Raw genomic sequence first — 17,042 nt, forward strand, 5'->3', positions numbered from 1 at the left:
TCCTTGGCAAGGGCTCATGATTCAGCTAGCCCAATAAGAAACCAATAAATAACACTACAGTCCTGTTCATGTCATGGAGTCAGCTGTCGCTGTGGGGGGGGCCTCCATATTGCGCTGTAGGCATTTCGTCTTGTGGTCCACCCTGCACCATTGCTGCACTTGTGATCCCGAGTGATGCGCACTCTCCATGTTCTGACCTCGGTCATCCATTGTTTTCCATAACTTTGCTGTGGTTAGGAGATCAGTGGATTCCTGCAATTTTGTAATCTTACGCAGGGTGTTTTGAAGCATAAAAGAAATCCAAAAAGGGTAGGGTCATCTGTAGTGGATGTTATTCAATGTCAGAGTCTTGGTAATTTTCCAAAAGTCTCTCCGCTTCCTTAAAATGATTGCTGACATGTCCGTAAATAGTTCCACTTTGGAGTTATCCCATACAATGGAGCCCACTTGACGTGACGCACACAAAATGTGCTCTTTCACCAGGAAGTGTAGAAAACAAGCTACTATATCCCGAGGGTGGTCTGGTGGCTTAGGACCCAGTGACCAATGGACTCTCTCAAAATCAATCACAGGATGTTCAGCTGTCGGGTTCACTGCTAACATAAACTGACAGCAGATGGCCTGCATAATTGCTTCCACTGATTGTTTCCCTTGGGCCTCCGGAACTCTGCAGGCCCACAAATTACTGCACCTGGCTCTATTTTCGCCATCCTCAGTCTTGTTAAGTAAATTCTCATGTTTAGAGTCCAAGTCAGCCCACTGTTGTTGCAAGGTCGATAACTTTCTCCTCTAACTCATTAAGATGTTGGCCAATGTCAGCTATAGGTGCATAAGCCTTCCACATCTCTGTGGAGTTCCTGTTCTACAGCCATGATTGTAGATTTTAAGTCCACTATCCATGTGCGAAGCTCCGCACGAGACGCTGGTCTATTTTCTTGATCATCCCGTCTCCTCAGCGGGATCCTCATCCTTGGCCTCCAGCGTCCCAACCGCCTGCGCCATCCTGTCTCATGGCAGCTCAGCCGCATCCATGGACTGGTAAGCAAAGGCCTTGAGGTTGAGCTTAGCATAGGAGCCAACTTTTCAAAATTTTTGGGGGTGCTAAGCCCAATGGAAGTAACCCCTCCCTGGACACTTACAAGGAATTTTCTCAATATTGGGGGTGCTCAAGCACACACAGAGTCGGCTCCTGTTTCTTGCTTGTCATCTTTCCTGGGCTAAGTATTAGTACAAAAGACAAAAAGGAATTGAAAAGCAGTCAGCAACAGTGCTAAAGTTAGCTACAGATTGTGGGGTCCAGAGGAGTTCATCAGCTATGCTGCCATCTTGTAGATGATGTCACTTCCTCTCAGTAAAACAGACTTTATGCTGCTTATCCTAGAAATAAGCAGTGGATTTTCCCATCTTAATAATGGCTTATGGACTTTTATTTTAGGAAAGTATCCAAACCTTTTTTTAAACCCTGCTAAGCTAACTGTTTCTACCACATTTTCTAGCAACGAATTCCAGAGTTTAATTACACATTGAGTGAAGAAATATTTTCTCCAGTTTGTTTTAAATTTACTACTTGGTAGCTTCATTGCATGCCCCCTAGTCCTAGTATTTTTGGAAAAAGTAAACAAGCAATTCGCTTCTGGAGGGAGGCAAGAAAGGAATGACACAGATACTGGACACAACAGCGGGGGAGAGAGAGGGCAATAGGGAAGGAAAGAAATTCTGGACACCATAGGGGTAGGGAATAGGGAAGGAAAGAGATACTGGACACCTTGGGGGATGTAGAGAAGGGAAAGAGATGCTGGACTCACATGGCAATAGGGAAGAGAAGGAGAGAGATGTTGGACACTGTAGGGGGTAGGAAAGGGTAGAGAGAAAGAGAGACCTCGGAGGTATGTAGGAAAGGAAAGATGCTGGACACCTCGAAGGAGGGGAGGCTCTTGAGCCCTTAGGCCGGCTCTATCAATAATTACAAGGGCTGAGAAAAAGCCCAATGCACACTAAATCATGGATGACAATCACCACTATAGTGACTCACACGTTCACTCGCATACAACTGGCTCATGCTCTAGTACATGCACCAACAAAATTACTTTACTTCAGCCGCACATACCAGTGCTCTACAAGGACTGGGCACAAGAAAGATCTGAGCAGTTGCCATTGGCAAGGGCATCAGCCACATACTTTATGCACAAACCAGATACATCTGAGCAATCTTATCCCACACCACTGTGTAAGGACAGCAAAGCAGACAACCAGCTATGGGATATGCCTTCTCCGTAATGCTTCCTGCCATTCAGGCTGAGATATGAGAACTAGCCAAGTACATAATTCATTAAGAGTTGATAAACCCAGGGCTCACCAATTTCAATAACTATCCTGAGAACTACAGGGCATAGAAAGCTGACTTCAGGTATGCCATAGTAGATCTGAATCTTACTCCGGAGGAAGAGATAAACCTAATGATGAGGAGTGGATCTACAGAAATATTCACATCAGATAACCCCTCTGAAGGACTAGCTGACATGTGGCGAAGGCTTGAACAATATTATGGCAGACCAAAAGTGATTGAGAATGCATTTTTTGAAATATTTGAGGACTTTTCATAAATACTAAAGACGGTCGCAAGCTGCAAGAACTGGGAGACCTGCTTCTAGAGATGGAGGCAGCCAAAGCTGATCCGCTTTTCCCAGGGCTCTTTTGCTTGGATATGTCACAGTGCATAAGACCTATCACAGAAAAGCTGCCTGAGGAGCTACAAGAAATGGACCTTATATAGTACAGAGTATAAAAAAAGTTAATGAGGGAACATCCCTCCCTTCAAGCTCTTCTCAAGATTTAGTCATGATCTGGTAAGCAAGAGAAACAACCTTAGCTTCTTTTATTATTATTATTATTATTTATTTATTTATTGTATTTCAAATAATTCACAAATCAAAACACTTGCAACAGAAACATGGGGAGAGCCTTTGGGTGGTGGTAGGGCAGAGGGGTTGTGGTTGGGGGGAGGGTGGGTGGCCAGCAGCTGTAGAGGAACCATTCTTTGGAGGGGGGGGGGGGGGGGGAGAGATAGGCAGGCACCATTTTCAGTTTCAGCCAAAACCAAACAGCAATATTTTGTCTTCTAGTTCAGACACTGAGCTTATCTCAGATTGACTATTGCAATGGGGTATATACAGGATGCAAAGGACTAAGCTTAAGTTACAGAGTGCCTAATATACTGTGGCATGCCTGATTTTCAAGGCCTTGCGCTAGTAAAGGGTAACCCCTTTATTGCAAACCCTGCACTGGCTTCCATTGAAAGCTAGTATTTATATCAAAATAATCACCCTAATCTTTCAGAAGCTGTATAGGATGCCCCTGACTACATGAGCACTTTAATTGCTCTCCCACTAAGGAACACCTTAAGAGGCTCCCGGAACTTCTGTTTACTTAATTTCCCTAATTGTAAGGGAATACTGTACAAATCCATATATGCTGCGGGGTTTTCCTACTTCGTAACAAAGACGTGGAATTCATTACCAATAGATATGAGGTGGATAATGGACTATCTACTTTTTGGCAAAATGATTTGGGGGCTCATTTTCAAAGCACTTAGACTTACAAAGTTCCATAGATTACTGTTAACTTTGAAAGTCTAACCTCTCTGTTTACCAAGTTGCACAGCAATGCTGACATCCCATTCAAAGTGAATGGGCTGTATTGGCATTAGCACATGGAGGGGGGGGGGGGGGGGGGTAAGTGTTTTGAAAATATGCCTCTAAATCTTTTTTTTTTTTTTTTTTAATTTTAATAGAGAAAGGTTAATCGGAATGATTAACGTCAATGAACAGAACACAATTCAAAGAGAAAAAACTGTGCAACAAATAATCATGTGTTGGAATTTGCTTGACTGTAAAAATTTGGTTTCAGTTGAGTATGCATTAGGATATGCTAGCTTGTAATTGTTAGTTTTCAGGTAAAATCATTGTTAAATTGTGAGCCACATTGAACCAAATTTTATTTGGATAATGTGGTGTATAAGAACCAAGAAATGGAAATGGAAAATGGATGCTGATTTGGTTTTGGTTGAAACTGAGAACCCCAGTTTCAGTTGCCCTCTAATTTGATTCCAGTATGCAGTTCCAAGGAACCTCACTCAACAGTGTATTTCTTGCTGAGCCTCAACTAACCAACAACCTACTAGGGGTCTTGATCCACTTCTGAAAAAAAGCCTGTCACTATATAGCTGATGTCCTGCAAATGTTCTACTGTTTTGTTGAAATACAAGAAACAAAACCTAAAGATAAAGGTAAAAACCCCTACGTAAAATCCAAACCAGAAAGCCAAAGAGTAGGGGTGGACCAAGAAATCTTCACAGCCAAATGTAATGCAACTTAGTTTATTCAGCACCAAATGTGTACTTGACCTGACACGTGGCCATGTTTCGACAGGACTTGCCCGTCTGCTTAAGGCATAAACTGACCAGATGTATAACAAACAGAGCTCGACTGGATTCAGTTTACAACAGTGTTGTTGTACATAAATACTGTAAAAACTACTTGAGATTCCTGTGATATCACAATTATGACATCAACAAAGAGACTGTTGAATACAGGATGCAAGTCCACATCTTAGGCAACAGTTCATCCCTGCAATGCCTAGCTAGGGACTCAGGACATCACAAGAAGGAGAAAAAGAATATGGCTCAGATGCCAGAGGTTTTGTAGAAAGAGATTTTATATGGAAAGTAGATTTGAAGTCCTTACACATGGAAAAAGGTCTGGAAAAGAATGTAGGTGATGCTGGCTAAGGCTAGCTTGAGACTTCACAAAATAGCCTCCTAAAGTTCTAAAGTAATGAAAGCATTCCCTTCAGAAGATCTTGTTAAAGATCTCCTCAGGAAGCCTGACCACCTAGTGGCAATACCACAAGACTACCACTAGGGGGTCATAGTGGCCATTTTGTGAGCCACAGTTGGATGGGCAGACGCAGAGGGGGACCACTGCCACCATGATCCATAGTACCACCAATGATCACCTCCAGGAAAGAACCAGAGGTGAAGAAACGACTAGAGAGAGTTCAGAAAGCTACATGTGGACGGGACTTTGGGTCAGGGAGAGGCCTGTTGATTTGTGCTGTTCGGGAGGGGAGGCTGGGGGATTGGAGGGGTATGTAGGTGTTGAATATTGAAACTGGGAGTCAGTGGTCATGCTACTGGACCCCAGTAGCCTGCCTGCACTTAACACCTCCTCTTGAGATGGTGCTAAGTGCAGCCACACTATCGGTAATCATAACAGCTAGCATGCGGTATTGAGCCATGCACTAGTTGACCCTGACAGCTGCACCTCAACTCTGCCCCTATCACACCCACTCAGCACAATGGAGAACTAGCTTTTCTAATGTGCATTAGAGATTGGCATGGATCTGTGCTAATGTGTAATAAAACTGCACTAAAACACTGCTTAGCAAAAGATTCCCTTAGATGGTACTCTTTTTAACTCCCATTTTGGAACAATCGGGGATTCTGAAGTCTGGAAGTATCAAAATATTAAATACCATAAATGAAAATGATCCATATGATACTGTCCTCAGTAGGGCTGTCCATGAAAACAAAACAACTTTGTTTCCTTTTTTTTATTTACTGTATGGTGTTTTATTATTTATTTATTTTATTTTATTTACCTTTGTTTTTGTTGTCAGTATGTGCTATTCACAAATGGCGTGTAGTAAATGCTTTTGATGTGCTCCATGTGTACATAGCACATGTAAAATAACAGAAATGTGGAGGAAACCCACCAATCTTTTACTATTTCAAAAGTGACACAAAACAACATTGTGACTTTTCAAACAACTTTACATCCCTAATCCTCAATGGATTGCCTCTTAACAGGCCTGCAGTGGAAAATGTGGTATCAAATAGTGGCTCTTTCACTCCGAAATATATGATGTAGCTCTAATAGTTCTACCAGTAGATGGCAGTATTCCATTTGTCATTAAATCTGAGTTAAACAAGAATGTAGTTGGCTGGACTCCAAAATGGCGCTCTGAACAGACGCACCTGTGTTTGTTCTTAGAGGTCGCTCTGGTCTTAAGCTTCTTTCGTTGCCATCGACCCGTCGATATCGAGGGGAAACGGAGGGGAAAGGTGAAGGAGTACCCCTCGACTCCTGGAGCCTTGTCATTGTTGAAGCAAACGACCTTGCAGTTCTCTAAGACTCAACCGGGTCCTCTGGGTACTTCGACCCCCTCTGCAACTGTCGACGCATTGACGTCGATAGAAAGCAGCGACGGGGTTTCCTTGAGCCCCGTGGAACGCATGGCACCACGCCAGCCAGGGAGTAGATTGTTTGCAGCAGCCCGAACAGAGATGGATACCGGAGGGGTGCAACCTGACCTGTTCGAGGGGAGGACTGAAGCAGCGGCGAGCGGATCCCAGGTTCGAGAAACATCAGCTCAATTAGCCTTAAAGGTTCTGCCTCAGTATATAGTTTCTAAACTTTCTCGTACTGAGGTTCAGCCCCACTCTCCTTTACCAGCAAGTGGTATAACTAAACCGGCCATTGTGACGCTTGAGTCACTGAGGGATATGGTCTACAATATTCAATCCTCTATGCAAAGTACTATGAAAGAAAATACTAATGATATCAAAGTTCTCTCGGAAGCTGCTCTGATACAGGTACAAGTGACTGCACAGCAATCCCTGAAAATGGAAAATGTGGATGTTAAAATTCAGGAAATGAGGACTTTGGAAACCGCTTTAGTTAAGGATAATAATTTTCTTTATAAACGTTTGGAATACCTGGAGAACCAGGCTAGAAGACTTAACCTTAGGTTTCTCAATTTCCCCAAGTCTCCGTTAATTTCTCCTTTAGAAATGGTGAAAAAATATATGATTGAAATTTTAGGAATGGACAAAGACTCATTACTATGTATGTTACCTCCCATTACACGTGCTTATTATATCTGGAATTTTAAGGGACGGTAGGAAACCCCCCTGTGATGGGTGAAGAAATGAACCTTACTTCTTTCCTAGAAAATTCGCTGGATGTGATTACCCAAAGGACAACTGTGCTGGTCACTTTTGTGCTGGAGCCAGATTGGAACGTTGTATTAAGACTATCCCTAAGACACTTAGAAACCTGTTTTTGGGCTCAAAAGTTAGGATTTTTCCAGATCTTTCTAAGCCTACACAGATGCGGCGCAGGGCTTTTTTAGAACTGCGCCCCAGAGTAGAAGCTATGAGAGCAAATTTTGTATTACATTTTCCTTGTATTTGTAATGTAATGCTTGAGGGTAAGCAATTTCAGTTTATGGACCCTAAAGATTTTCTTGATGCTAGAGTTGATGTGAAGGAAACTATTAAAGCTAAAAGAAAATCCTTCAGAAAACGGAAAACGGAACTTACTGAAAATAATAAAAAAACAGCATAAGGAATGTCAAGTCAAATGCAAAGCACTGATAAGGAAGGTAAAGAGGGACTTAGAAAAAAAGATTGCGTTGGAGGCAAAAACACATAGTAAAAATTTTTTTGGGTATATTAAAAGCAGGAAGCCGGCAAAAGAATCAGTTGGACCACTAGATGACCGAGGGGTAAAAGGGGTGATCAGGGAAGACAAAGCTGTAGTGGAGAGATTAAAGGAATGCTTTGCTTTGGTCTTCACCAAGGAACATTTAGGAGAGATACTGGTGCCAGAAATGGTATTCGAAGCTTATGAGTCGCAGAAACTGAATGAATTCTCTATAAACCTTGAGGATGTAATGGGGCAGTTCTACAAATTGAAGAGTAGCAAATCTCCTGGACCGGATGGTATTCATCCCAGAGTACTGATAGAACTGAAAATGAACTTGCGGAGCTATTGTTAGTAATGTGCAATTTATCCTTAAAATCGAGCGTGGTACTGGAAGATTGAAGGGTGGCCAATGTAACGCTGATTTTTTAAAAAGGTTTCAAAGGAGATCCGGGAAATTATAGACCAGTGTGTCTGACATTGGTACTGGGCAAAATGGTAGAGACTATTATAAAGAACAAAACTACAGAGCATATTCAAGAGCATGGATTAATGAGACCAAGCCAACATGGATTTAGTGAAAGGAAATCTTGCCTCATCAATCTATTACATTTCTTTGAAGGCGTGAACAAACATGTCGATAAAGGTGAGCCAGTTGATATTGTGTATCTGGATTTTCAGAAAGCGTTTGACAAAGTACCTCATGAAAAACTCCAGAGGAGTCATGGGATAGGAGGTGTACTGTTCTATTGTGTATTAAAAACGGGTTAAAAGATAGAAAACAGAGAGTAGGGTTAAATGGTCAGTATTCTCAATGGAGAAGGGTAGTTAGTGGGGTTCCCCAGGGGTCTGTGCTGGGACCAGGGGCGTATCTGCGTGGGGCCACAGGGGCCTGGGCCCCCGCAGATTTCGCCCTGGACCCCCCTACTGCCGCCGTGGGTACCTTTGCTGGTGGGGGACCCCAACCCCCACCAGCCGAGGTCCGCTTCCTCCTGCCACTGCGAGGTTTTTTAAGTTCTTCATCGGGATTCGTCCTCCGTCACTCTGTGCTGCTGTTCAAAGAAGCTGCTAGCTGAATGCAGTTTCGGACTGAGTCTGACGTCGCTGCTGCACGTTGTACGTGCAGGACGTCAGACTCATGTACAACATGCAGCAGCAGCAGCGACGTCAGACTCAGTCCGAAACTGCATTCAGCTAGCAGCTTCTTTGAACAGCAGCACAGAGTGACGGAGGACGAATCCCGATGAAGAACTTAAAAAACCTCGCAGCGGCAGGAGGAAGCGGACCTCGGCTGGTGGGGGTTGGGGTCCCCCACCAGCAAAGGTACCCACGGCGGCAGGGGGGGGGTTGGAAATGGCAGCGGCGGCTGGGGGGGGGGCTATAATGTGCCCCCTCACTCTGGCTTCAGCCCCCGCTACCGCCGACTTTCAGATACGCCCCTGGCTGGGACCACTGTTTTTTAACATATTTATAAATGACCTAGAGATGGGAGTAACTAGTGAGGTAATTAAATTTGTTGACAACACAAAGTTATTCAAAGTTGTTAAATCGGAAGAGGATTGTGAAAAATTACAAGAGGACCTTACGAGACTGGGCATCTAAATAACAGATGAACTTTAATGTGAGCAAGTGCAAAGTGATGCATGTGGGAAAGAGGAACCCGAACTACAGCTACGTAATGCAAGGTTCCAAGTTAGGAGTCACCGACCAAGAAAGGGATCTCGGCGTCATTGTTGAAACCCTCTGCTCAGTGTGCTGCGGCGGCTAAGAAAGCAAATAGAATGTTAGGTATTATTAGGAAAGGAATGGAAAACAAAAATGAGGATGTCATAATGCCTTAGTATCGCTGCATGTTGCGACTGCACCTCGAATATTGTGTTAAATTCTGGTCGCCGCATCTCAAAAAAGATATAGTGGAATTAGAAAAGGTGCAGAGAAGGGCAACAAAAATGATAAAGGGGATGGGATGACTTCCCTATGAGGAAAGACTAAAGCGGCTAGGGCTCTTCAGCTTGGAGAAAAGGCGGCTGAGGGGTGATATGATAGAGGTCTATAAAATAATGAGTGGAGTTGAACGGGTAGACGTGAAGCATCTGTTTACGCTTTCCAAAAATACTAGGACTATGGGGCATGTGATGAAGCTGATTTTGGGAGGAGCAGCCTAATGGTTAGTGCAGTGGCCTGGGAACCAGGTTCAATTCCCACTTCAACTCCTTGTGACTCTGGGCAAGTCACTTAACCCTCCCTTGCCCCAGGTATAAAATAAGAACTTGTATATAATTTGTAAACCACTTTGATCGTAACCATAGAAAGGTAGTATATCAAATCACATCCCCGTTCCCTTTCTATCAAGAGGTCTCTACCCTATTGTAGATTTTCATATCAGCTGCAGAGGGAAACTTTACCAGACAGTCCTTCCACACTATCATTTACATAAATGTTTAAAAAGAACAGGACCAAGAACCAATCCTTGTGTCACACCACTGTTACCATACCTTTCTTCACAATGAACTTCATTTACCATCAAGGCTGCCGAGAGACTGAGCCGGGCCCAGGGCAGGGCCGCTGCAGCAAGGCCCGGGCCACCCTCCCCCCCCAGGATCATCGCTGCTGCCGCCCCCCCTAGGATCGCCACTGCTTCCACACCCCAAGATCACCGCTGCTGCCACCCCCCTCCCCGCCGCTACTCCAAATACCTTGGCTGGCGGGGATCCCAAGGCCCTGCCAGCAGAAGAAGTTTTCCTCCAGCGCTGCTCTTCACTCCGCCGCATTGCATGCCCTGCCCCTGTTCTCATGTCACGCATGCTCAGTTTGAAAACTGAGAATGCGCGGCCTGAGGGGAAAATCAGATGCTTGGCAGGCAATGTGGCAGAGTGAAGACCAGCGCTAGAGGAAGACCTCTTCTGCTGGGGGTGACCCCCGCAAGCCAAACCAGAGGCCCTGGCCTTGAAGCCCTGCTGTGTCTGCTATTCCCCAGCCTCCAAGGGGGCCTGGCACCGGAGTTTTCTCTCTTCTGCTTCTGTCGGGACGCAATCACCTTGGTCTCAGGAGCAAGAGAGAGAGAGAGAGACCCCATTGTGGGGCCCCCCTTGGAAGCCAGACCTGTGGAATTTTGCCCCCCCCCCCCCTCTCGGCGGCCCTGTTTACCATTACCATCTGTTACCTTCCACTTAACCAGTTTCTCAACCAGTTAATCACTGGGTCCATACCAAGGGCAATGAGTTATTGCCAATTAATGTACATCAATTAACAAATAGTGTGCATTGTTACCATAATAAAGCTTAGTAAATAAATGTCCCTCTTTGTTGTATACAAAGGTCTTCCAAAGGATTTTATTAGAATGAAGGACTTCAATATTTGTCCCAAAGTTATAGTGATTATGTCCATATGTTAATTTGAAGAAGTCTTCATCAATAGACACATCCTTCTTTGCACTAAAGAAAAAAAAAGTGCCTTCCTATATGTCTCCACAAACTTGCTTAATACCCCGAACAGGAGTTGAGAATAGGTTTGTTGGTAAATGTGCTACATTGCAGTGCTCTGTATATTTCAGTACATGACAGAGCATTCCTTTAATTATTAGAGAGTAGTAAAACAAAATTGTTACATATTATGGATTAATATTTTTTCTCCAGTTTGTGTTCATAGAATCCATGCACAACATATTTGATATGTCATTGCATCTTAGCTGATTTTGCACTGATCTGGAGATATAGACTGGATGGACCGTGCAGGTCTTTTTCTGCCGTCATCTACTATGTTATGATATGATAATATATGCTTCACTTCCATATCATCAAGCTGATCAATCCATAGACTGGTGGGTTGTGTCCATCTACCAGCAGGTGGAGATAGAGAGCAAACTTTTGCCTCCCTATATGTGGTCATGTGCTGCCGGAAACTCCTCAGTATGTTCTCTATCTCAGCAGGTGGTGGTCACACACAGCAGCAGCAGCTCTGGCTAGGCCTCCAAGCCTAATTTTTAGGTTTTGTTGAGTGCCTGGGGTTGAGGGCTCTTTTGAGCAAGTGCAAACCTGGTGGTGCCAGGTCCCTCCTTTTCTCCCCCCTCCCGCTGGCTCCGTTAAAAAAAAAAAAAAAAAAAATTTTAAACGTCTTTAAAGGCGTTTATTTCGACGTTTATTTAAGCGTCTATTGCAGCTACTCACTGGGACACCAGGTCGTTACAACTCGGAGCGGACAGCAGGTAATTTTACCTTTTTATAGCGGGCGGGGGTTCCCCGATTCTTCTCCTCGTGGCACATGGCGTCGGAGGGCGAGGGCGCAAAGGGTCGCTCCCCGGGTCGCTTGAGCGCTTCTAGAGGGGATGCGGGGGTCTTAAAGCCTGATTCGCCCTTGTTGGGTGGCAGTTTCGTGACCGATGAATGTCCCGGTCCTTCCTCCGGCGTGGCGGTTTTTCCCGCCATAAACGCCCATCCCCCGCTCCTCGCCTCCGCCATTTTGGCCGGCCACGCGGCTCGGACGGCTTCTTCTTGGGCCGCCCTTGAGGTTGGAGACATTAATGCCATGAACGCCCTTAATTTGGGCGACGGCACAGAAGCGGCTAAAGTTAAGAGCCGTTCTTCCCGCGCGGCTCCTTCGCGGAGTTTCGCGCCGGACGCCATTTTGGATGCGCAGCAGGCCTCTCCCCCGCTGTTGCGAGCGCCGGTTGAGAGTGCGCCTAGGGCTGTTGCCCAGGCTGCGGAAGTACACAGTCTGGGGGGTTTCTCCCCCGAGTTTGTTTTGCTGCTGCATCAGGCCTTCCTTATGCACAACGCTGCCCCCGCTCCCTCGTCTGGTAAAGAGGTTGAGGTTCCCAGAGGTAAACGCCCTCGGGTTGATTCCCAGGCCTTGGAGGAATTTGTCTCCTCCGATGTAGATGAGGGCAGCGTGTCTGAGGTCTCCCAACGGTCCTTTGCGGATTCCTTGGAGGAGACGGATCCCCGCTCGGATGGAGCGGATGACCCCTCTGCAGCGCGGCTTTTTCGCCCAGAGGATTTGCCCAACCTGTTGTTACAGGCCATGGACACTTTGAAGATTTCCTCTCCGGAGGACGTCTCTCCCTCAGCCCCTGTTGGCTCTGCCATTATGCTGGGGACGAAGCGCCCGCCTAGAACCTTCCACGTGCATGATGCCATGCACACCTTAATTTCGGCTCAATGGGATGTCCCAGAAGCGAGCCTTAAAGTGGCTAGGGCTATGTCCCGCCTCTATCCTTTGGCTGTGAGTGAACGTGAGGCCTATCTGTGGCCTACCGTGGATTCTTTAATCACTGCGGTGACTAAGAAAACGGCATTGCCGGTGGAAGGTGGCACGGCCCTAAAGGACGCCCAAGACAGGAGATTGGAGGCGGCCTTAAGGTCGTCCTTTGAGGCGGCTGCTTTAAGTTTGCAGGCCTCAGTTTGCGGCTCCTATGTGGCCAGGGCGTGCCTGACTATGGTGCAGCGGGCTTCCCCCTCGGATCATTCCTTGAGGGATGATTGGCCAGCCCTGGAATCGGGCTTAGCCTATTTGGCAGACTTGCTGTATGATGTCTTGAGAGCCTCAGCTAAAGGCATGGCTCAGACAGTCTCTGCGCGGCGGTGGCTTTGGCTGAAACATTGGTCTGCTGACCACGCCTCTAAATCCCGCCTGGCTAGGTTGCCTTTTAAAGGCAAGCTGCTCTTTGGGGTCGAGCTGGACAAAATCGTGACCGATCTCGGCACGTCTAGGGGCAAGAAGTTACCAGAGGTCAGGGCTCGGGCTAGTGCTCGTCCCGGTACCTCCAGAGGACGGTTTCAGGAAGCCCGTCGGTACCGCCCGGGCAGGTCGGGTTCTTCTGCCCCCTCTTCCTTTAAGAGGCATTTCTCCCCCAAGCAGCGTTCCTTTCGCAGAGACCGCCGTCCCGGAGGTGCTCCCTCCGGTCCTCCCCCAGGGTCTCGTACCCAATGACGGGGTCTTGGTCCACGCCCCAGTGCAGATTGGAGGACGGCTGTCCTCGTTTCTGGGCGAGTGGACCACAATAACTTCAGACGCTTGGGTGCTGGAAGTCATCAGAGACGGCTACAAGCTAGAGTTCTGCCGACCCTTAAGAGACGGGTTTGTACTCTCTCCCTGCAAGTCTCCGGTCAAAGCTGTGGCAGTGCAGCAGACTTTGGACAATCTGATCCGCCTGGGTGCGGTCGTTCCGGTGCCAGAAAGTCAGCTTGGCAAGGGGCGTTACTCCATTTACTTTGTGGTACCAAAGAAAGGAGGTTCTGTCCGGCCTATCCTCGACCTCAAAGGGGTCAATCGGGCCTTGAAAGTGCGGCACTTTCGCATGGAGACTCTCCGCTCTGTTATAGCGGCAGTGAAGGCAGGGGAGTACCTGGCTTCCTTGGACATCAAGGAAGCGTACCTGCATATTCCCATCTGGCCTCCTCATCAACGCTTTCTGCGTTTTGCAGTCCTGGGCCGACACTTCCAGTTCAGAGCCCTCCCGTTCGGGTTGGCTACTGCTCCGCGGACCTTTTCCAAAGTAATGGTGGTCATAGCGGCCTTCCTGCGAAAGGAAGGAGTACAAGTCCATCCTTATCTGGATGACTGGTTGATCCGAGCCCCCTCTTATGCAGAGTGCGGCAAAGCTGTGGACCGGGTAGTTGCTCTTTTGAGCTCCCTCGGATGGATCATCAACTGGGAGAAGAGCCAGCTGCGCCCGACTCAGTCCCTGGAGTATCTGGGAGTTCGATTCGACACCCAAGTGGGCAGAGTGTTCCTGCCAGACAATCGGATTGTCAAGCTTCAGGCTCAGGTGGACCAGTTCCTGGTAGCCTCTCCTCTTCGGGCTTGGGACTATGTGCAGCTGTTGGGCTCTATGACGGCCACGATGGAAGTAGTGCCCTGGGCCAGGGCTCATATGAGACCACTACAACACTCTCTGCTGCAGCGCTGGACTCCGATGTCGGAGGATTATGCGGTGCGTCTTCCCTTGGATCCAGCAGTGCGCAAGGCGCTGAGCTGGTGGATGCAGACAGACAAGTTGTCTGCAGGAATGCCTCTGGTGACCCCAGAGTGGATTGTCGTCACGACGGACGCCTCATTGTCGGGCTGGGGAGCCCACTGCTTGGGAAGGACAGCGCAGGGGCTTTGGTCTCCTGCAGAGGCGAAGTGGTCTATCAACCTCCTGGAACTCAGAGCCATTCGGTTGGCGCTTTTGGAGTTCATCCCGGTACTGGTGCTGAAGCCTGTACGGGTACTGTCGGACAATGCCACGGCTGTGGCCTATGTCAACCGCCAGGGAGGTACCAAGAGCGCCCCTCTAGCCAAGGAGGCTATGAGTCTATGCCAGTGGGCGGAAGCGAACCTGGAACAGCTGTCAGCGGCCCACATTGCCGGAGTCATGAATGTCAAGGCGGACTTTCTCAGTCGCCATACCTTGGAGCCCGGAGAGTGGCAGCTATCTGCTCAGGCGTTCTTGGACATCACGAAGCGCTGGGGCCAGCCGAGCCTAGATCTGATGGCGTCATCGGCCAATTGCCAAGTGCCGCGCTTCTTCAGCAGAGGACGGGACCCTCGATCCCTGGGAGTAGATGCTCTTCTCCAACAATGGCCGACACAAGAGCTTCTCTATGTGTTCCCACCCTGGCCCATGTTGGGCAGGGTCCTAGACCGGGTGGCAAGACATCCCGGCAGGATAATCCTGGTGGGTCCGGATTGGCCCAGGCGTCCCTGGTATGCGGACTTGATCAGGCTCTCAATCGACGATCCTCTGCGGCTGCCAGTGGAGCGGGGCCTGTTACATCAGGGTCCCGTGGTGATGGAGGATCCCTCCCCCTTTGGTCTTACGGCCTGGCTATTGAGCGGCAGCGTCTGAGGAAGAAGGGCTTCTCAGACAAGGTCATCGCCACTATGCTGAGAGCGAGGAAACGCTCTACTTCTACTGCTTACGCCAGGGTTTGGCGTATCTTTGCAGCGTGGTGTGAAGCAGGCTCACTTTCTCCCTTCACTGCTCCAATTTCTTCAGTGTTGGCGTTCCTGCAAGAAGGTCTGGACAAAGGCCTGTCGCTCAGTTCCCTTAAGGTCCAGGTAGCGGCTCTGGCTTGCTTCAGGGGCCGCCTGAAGGGTGCTTCCCTGGCTTCCCAGCCAGATGTGGTGCGCTTTCTCAAGGGAGTTAATCACCTGCGCCCTCCTCTGCACTCAGTGGTGCCTGCGTGGAATCTCAACCTGGTGCTAAGAGCATTGCAGAAGCCGCCGTTTGAACCCTTGTCGAGGGCATCTCTGAAAGACCTGACGTTGAAAGCAGTCTTTTTGGTGGCTATCACTTCAGCCAGAAGAGTTTCCGAGCTCCAGGCGCTCTCATGTCGAGAGCCTTTTCTGCAGTTCACTGAGGCAGGAGTGTCTATTCGCACAGTGCCTTCCTTTCTGCCCAAGATTGTTTCTCGCTTCCATGTGAATCAGCAGCTCTGTCTCCCTTCCTTTCGTAGGGAGGACTACCCAGAGGAGTACTCTGCTCTTAAATATCTGGATGTGAGGCGAGTCATCATCAGATACTTGGAAGTGACCAATGATTTCCGGAAATCGGATCATCTGTTTGTCCTGTTTGCAGGTCCTCGTAAGGGTCTGCAGGCTGCTAAGCCTACAGTGGCAAGATGGGTCAAGGAAGCCATTGCAGCGGCTTATGTGGCCGCAGGGAAGGTGCCGCCTATCCAGCTGAAGGCTCACTCCACAAGAGCTCAGGCGGCCTCGATGGCAGAGGCCGGTTCCGTCTCCTTGGAAGAGATATGCAAGGCGGCAACTTGGGCTTCGGCCCATACATTCTCCAAGCATTACCGCTTGACTGTGGCTGCTCGGGCGGAGGCCCGGTTTGGAGCTTCAGTGTTGCGGTCAGGGATTTCTATGTCCCGCCCTGGGTGAGTACTGCTTCGGTACATCCCACCAGTCTATGGATTGATCAGCTTGATGATATGGAAGGTAAAATTATGTATAATCATACCTGATAATTTTCTTTCCATTAATCATAGCTGATCAATCCATAGCCCCTCCCAGATATCTGTATTGTTTTATTCTGGTTGCATTTCAGGTTCAAGTTTACTCTTCAGTTACTTCAGAAAGACTTCGTGTTCAAGTTTTTTCACTTGGATTCTTCAAGAGTTAAGACGAGTTTGTGTTACAGTGAGCTGCTGCATTCCTCTCCCCTCCGTTTTACGGGGCTGGATTGAGACTTATAATTCTGCCGGCACTCCCTCCCGCTTCGTGCGGCTGTAGGGCAGTTTTGTACCCCTCCCGCTTCGGCGGTGTTCGGGTCAGTCAGCTCCTCCCGCGGTTGCGGTTGCAGGATAAGCCAGATCCCCCCGCATCGGCGGGTGTGGTGTCCCTCCCCCGCTCCGCGGGGATGAGCTGGACGGATTCCCCTCCCCCACTTGTGTGGGGATGAGCTGGGTTAATTCCCCTCCCCCGTTTCGGCGGTGGTGAGCTGGGCAGAGTGTCCCTTCGTGGGTGTAATTCTCTAAGTGCTGAGTCCTGCGGATGGAGCTTTGATATCGACATACTGAGGAGTTTCCGGCAGCACATGACCACATATAGGGAGGCAAAAGTTTGCTCTCT

Source organism: Microcaecilia unicolor, chromosome 2, assembly GCF_901765095.1.
Source record: "Microcaecilia unicolor chromosome 2, aMicUni1.1, whole genome shotgun sequence".
Lineage (NCBI taxonomy): Eukaryota > Metazoa > Chordata > Amphibia > Gymnophiona > Siphonopidae > Microcaecilia > Microcaecilia unicolor.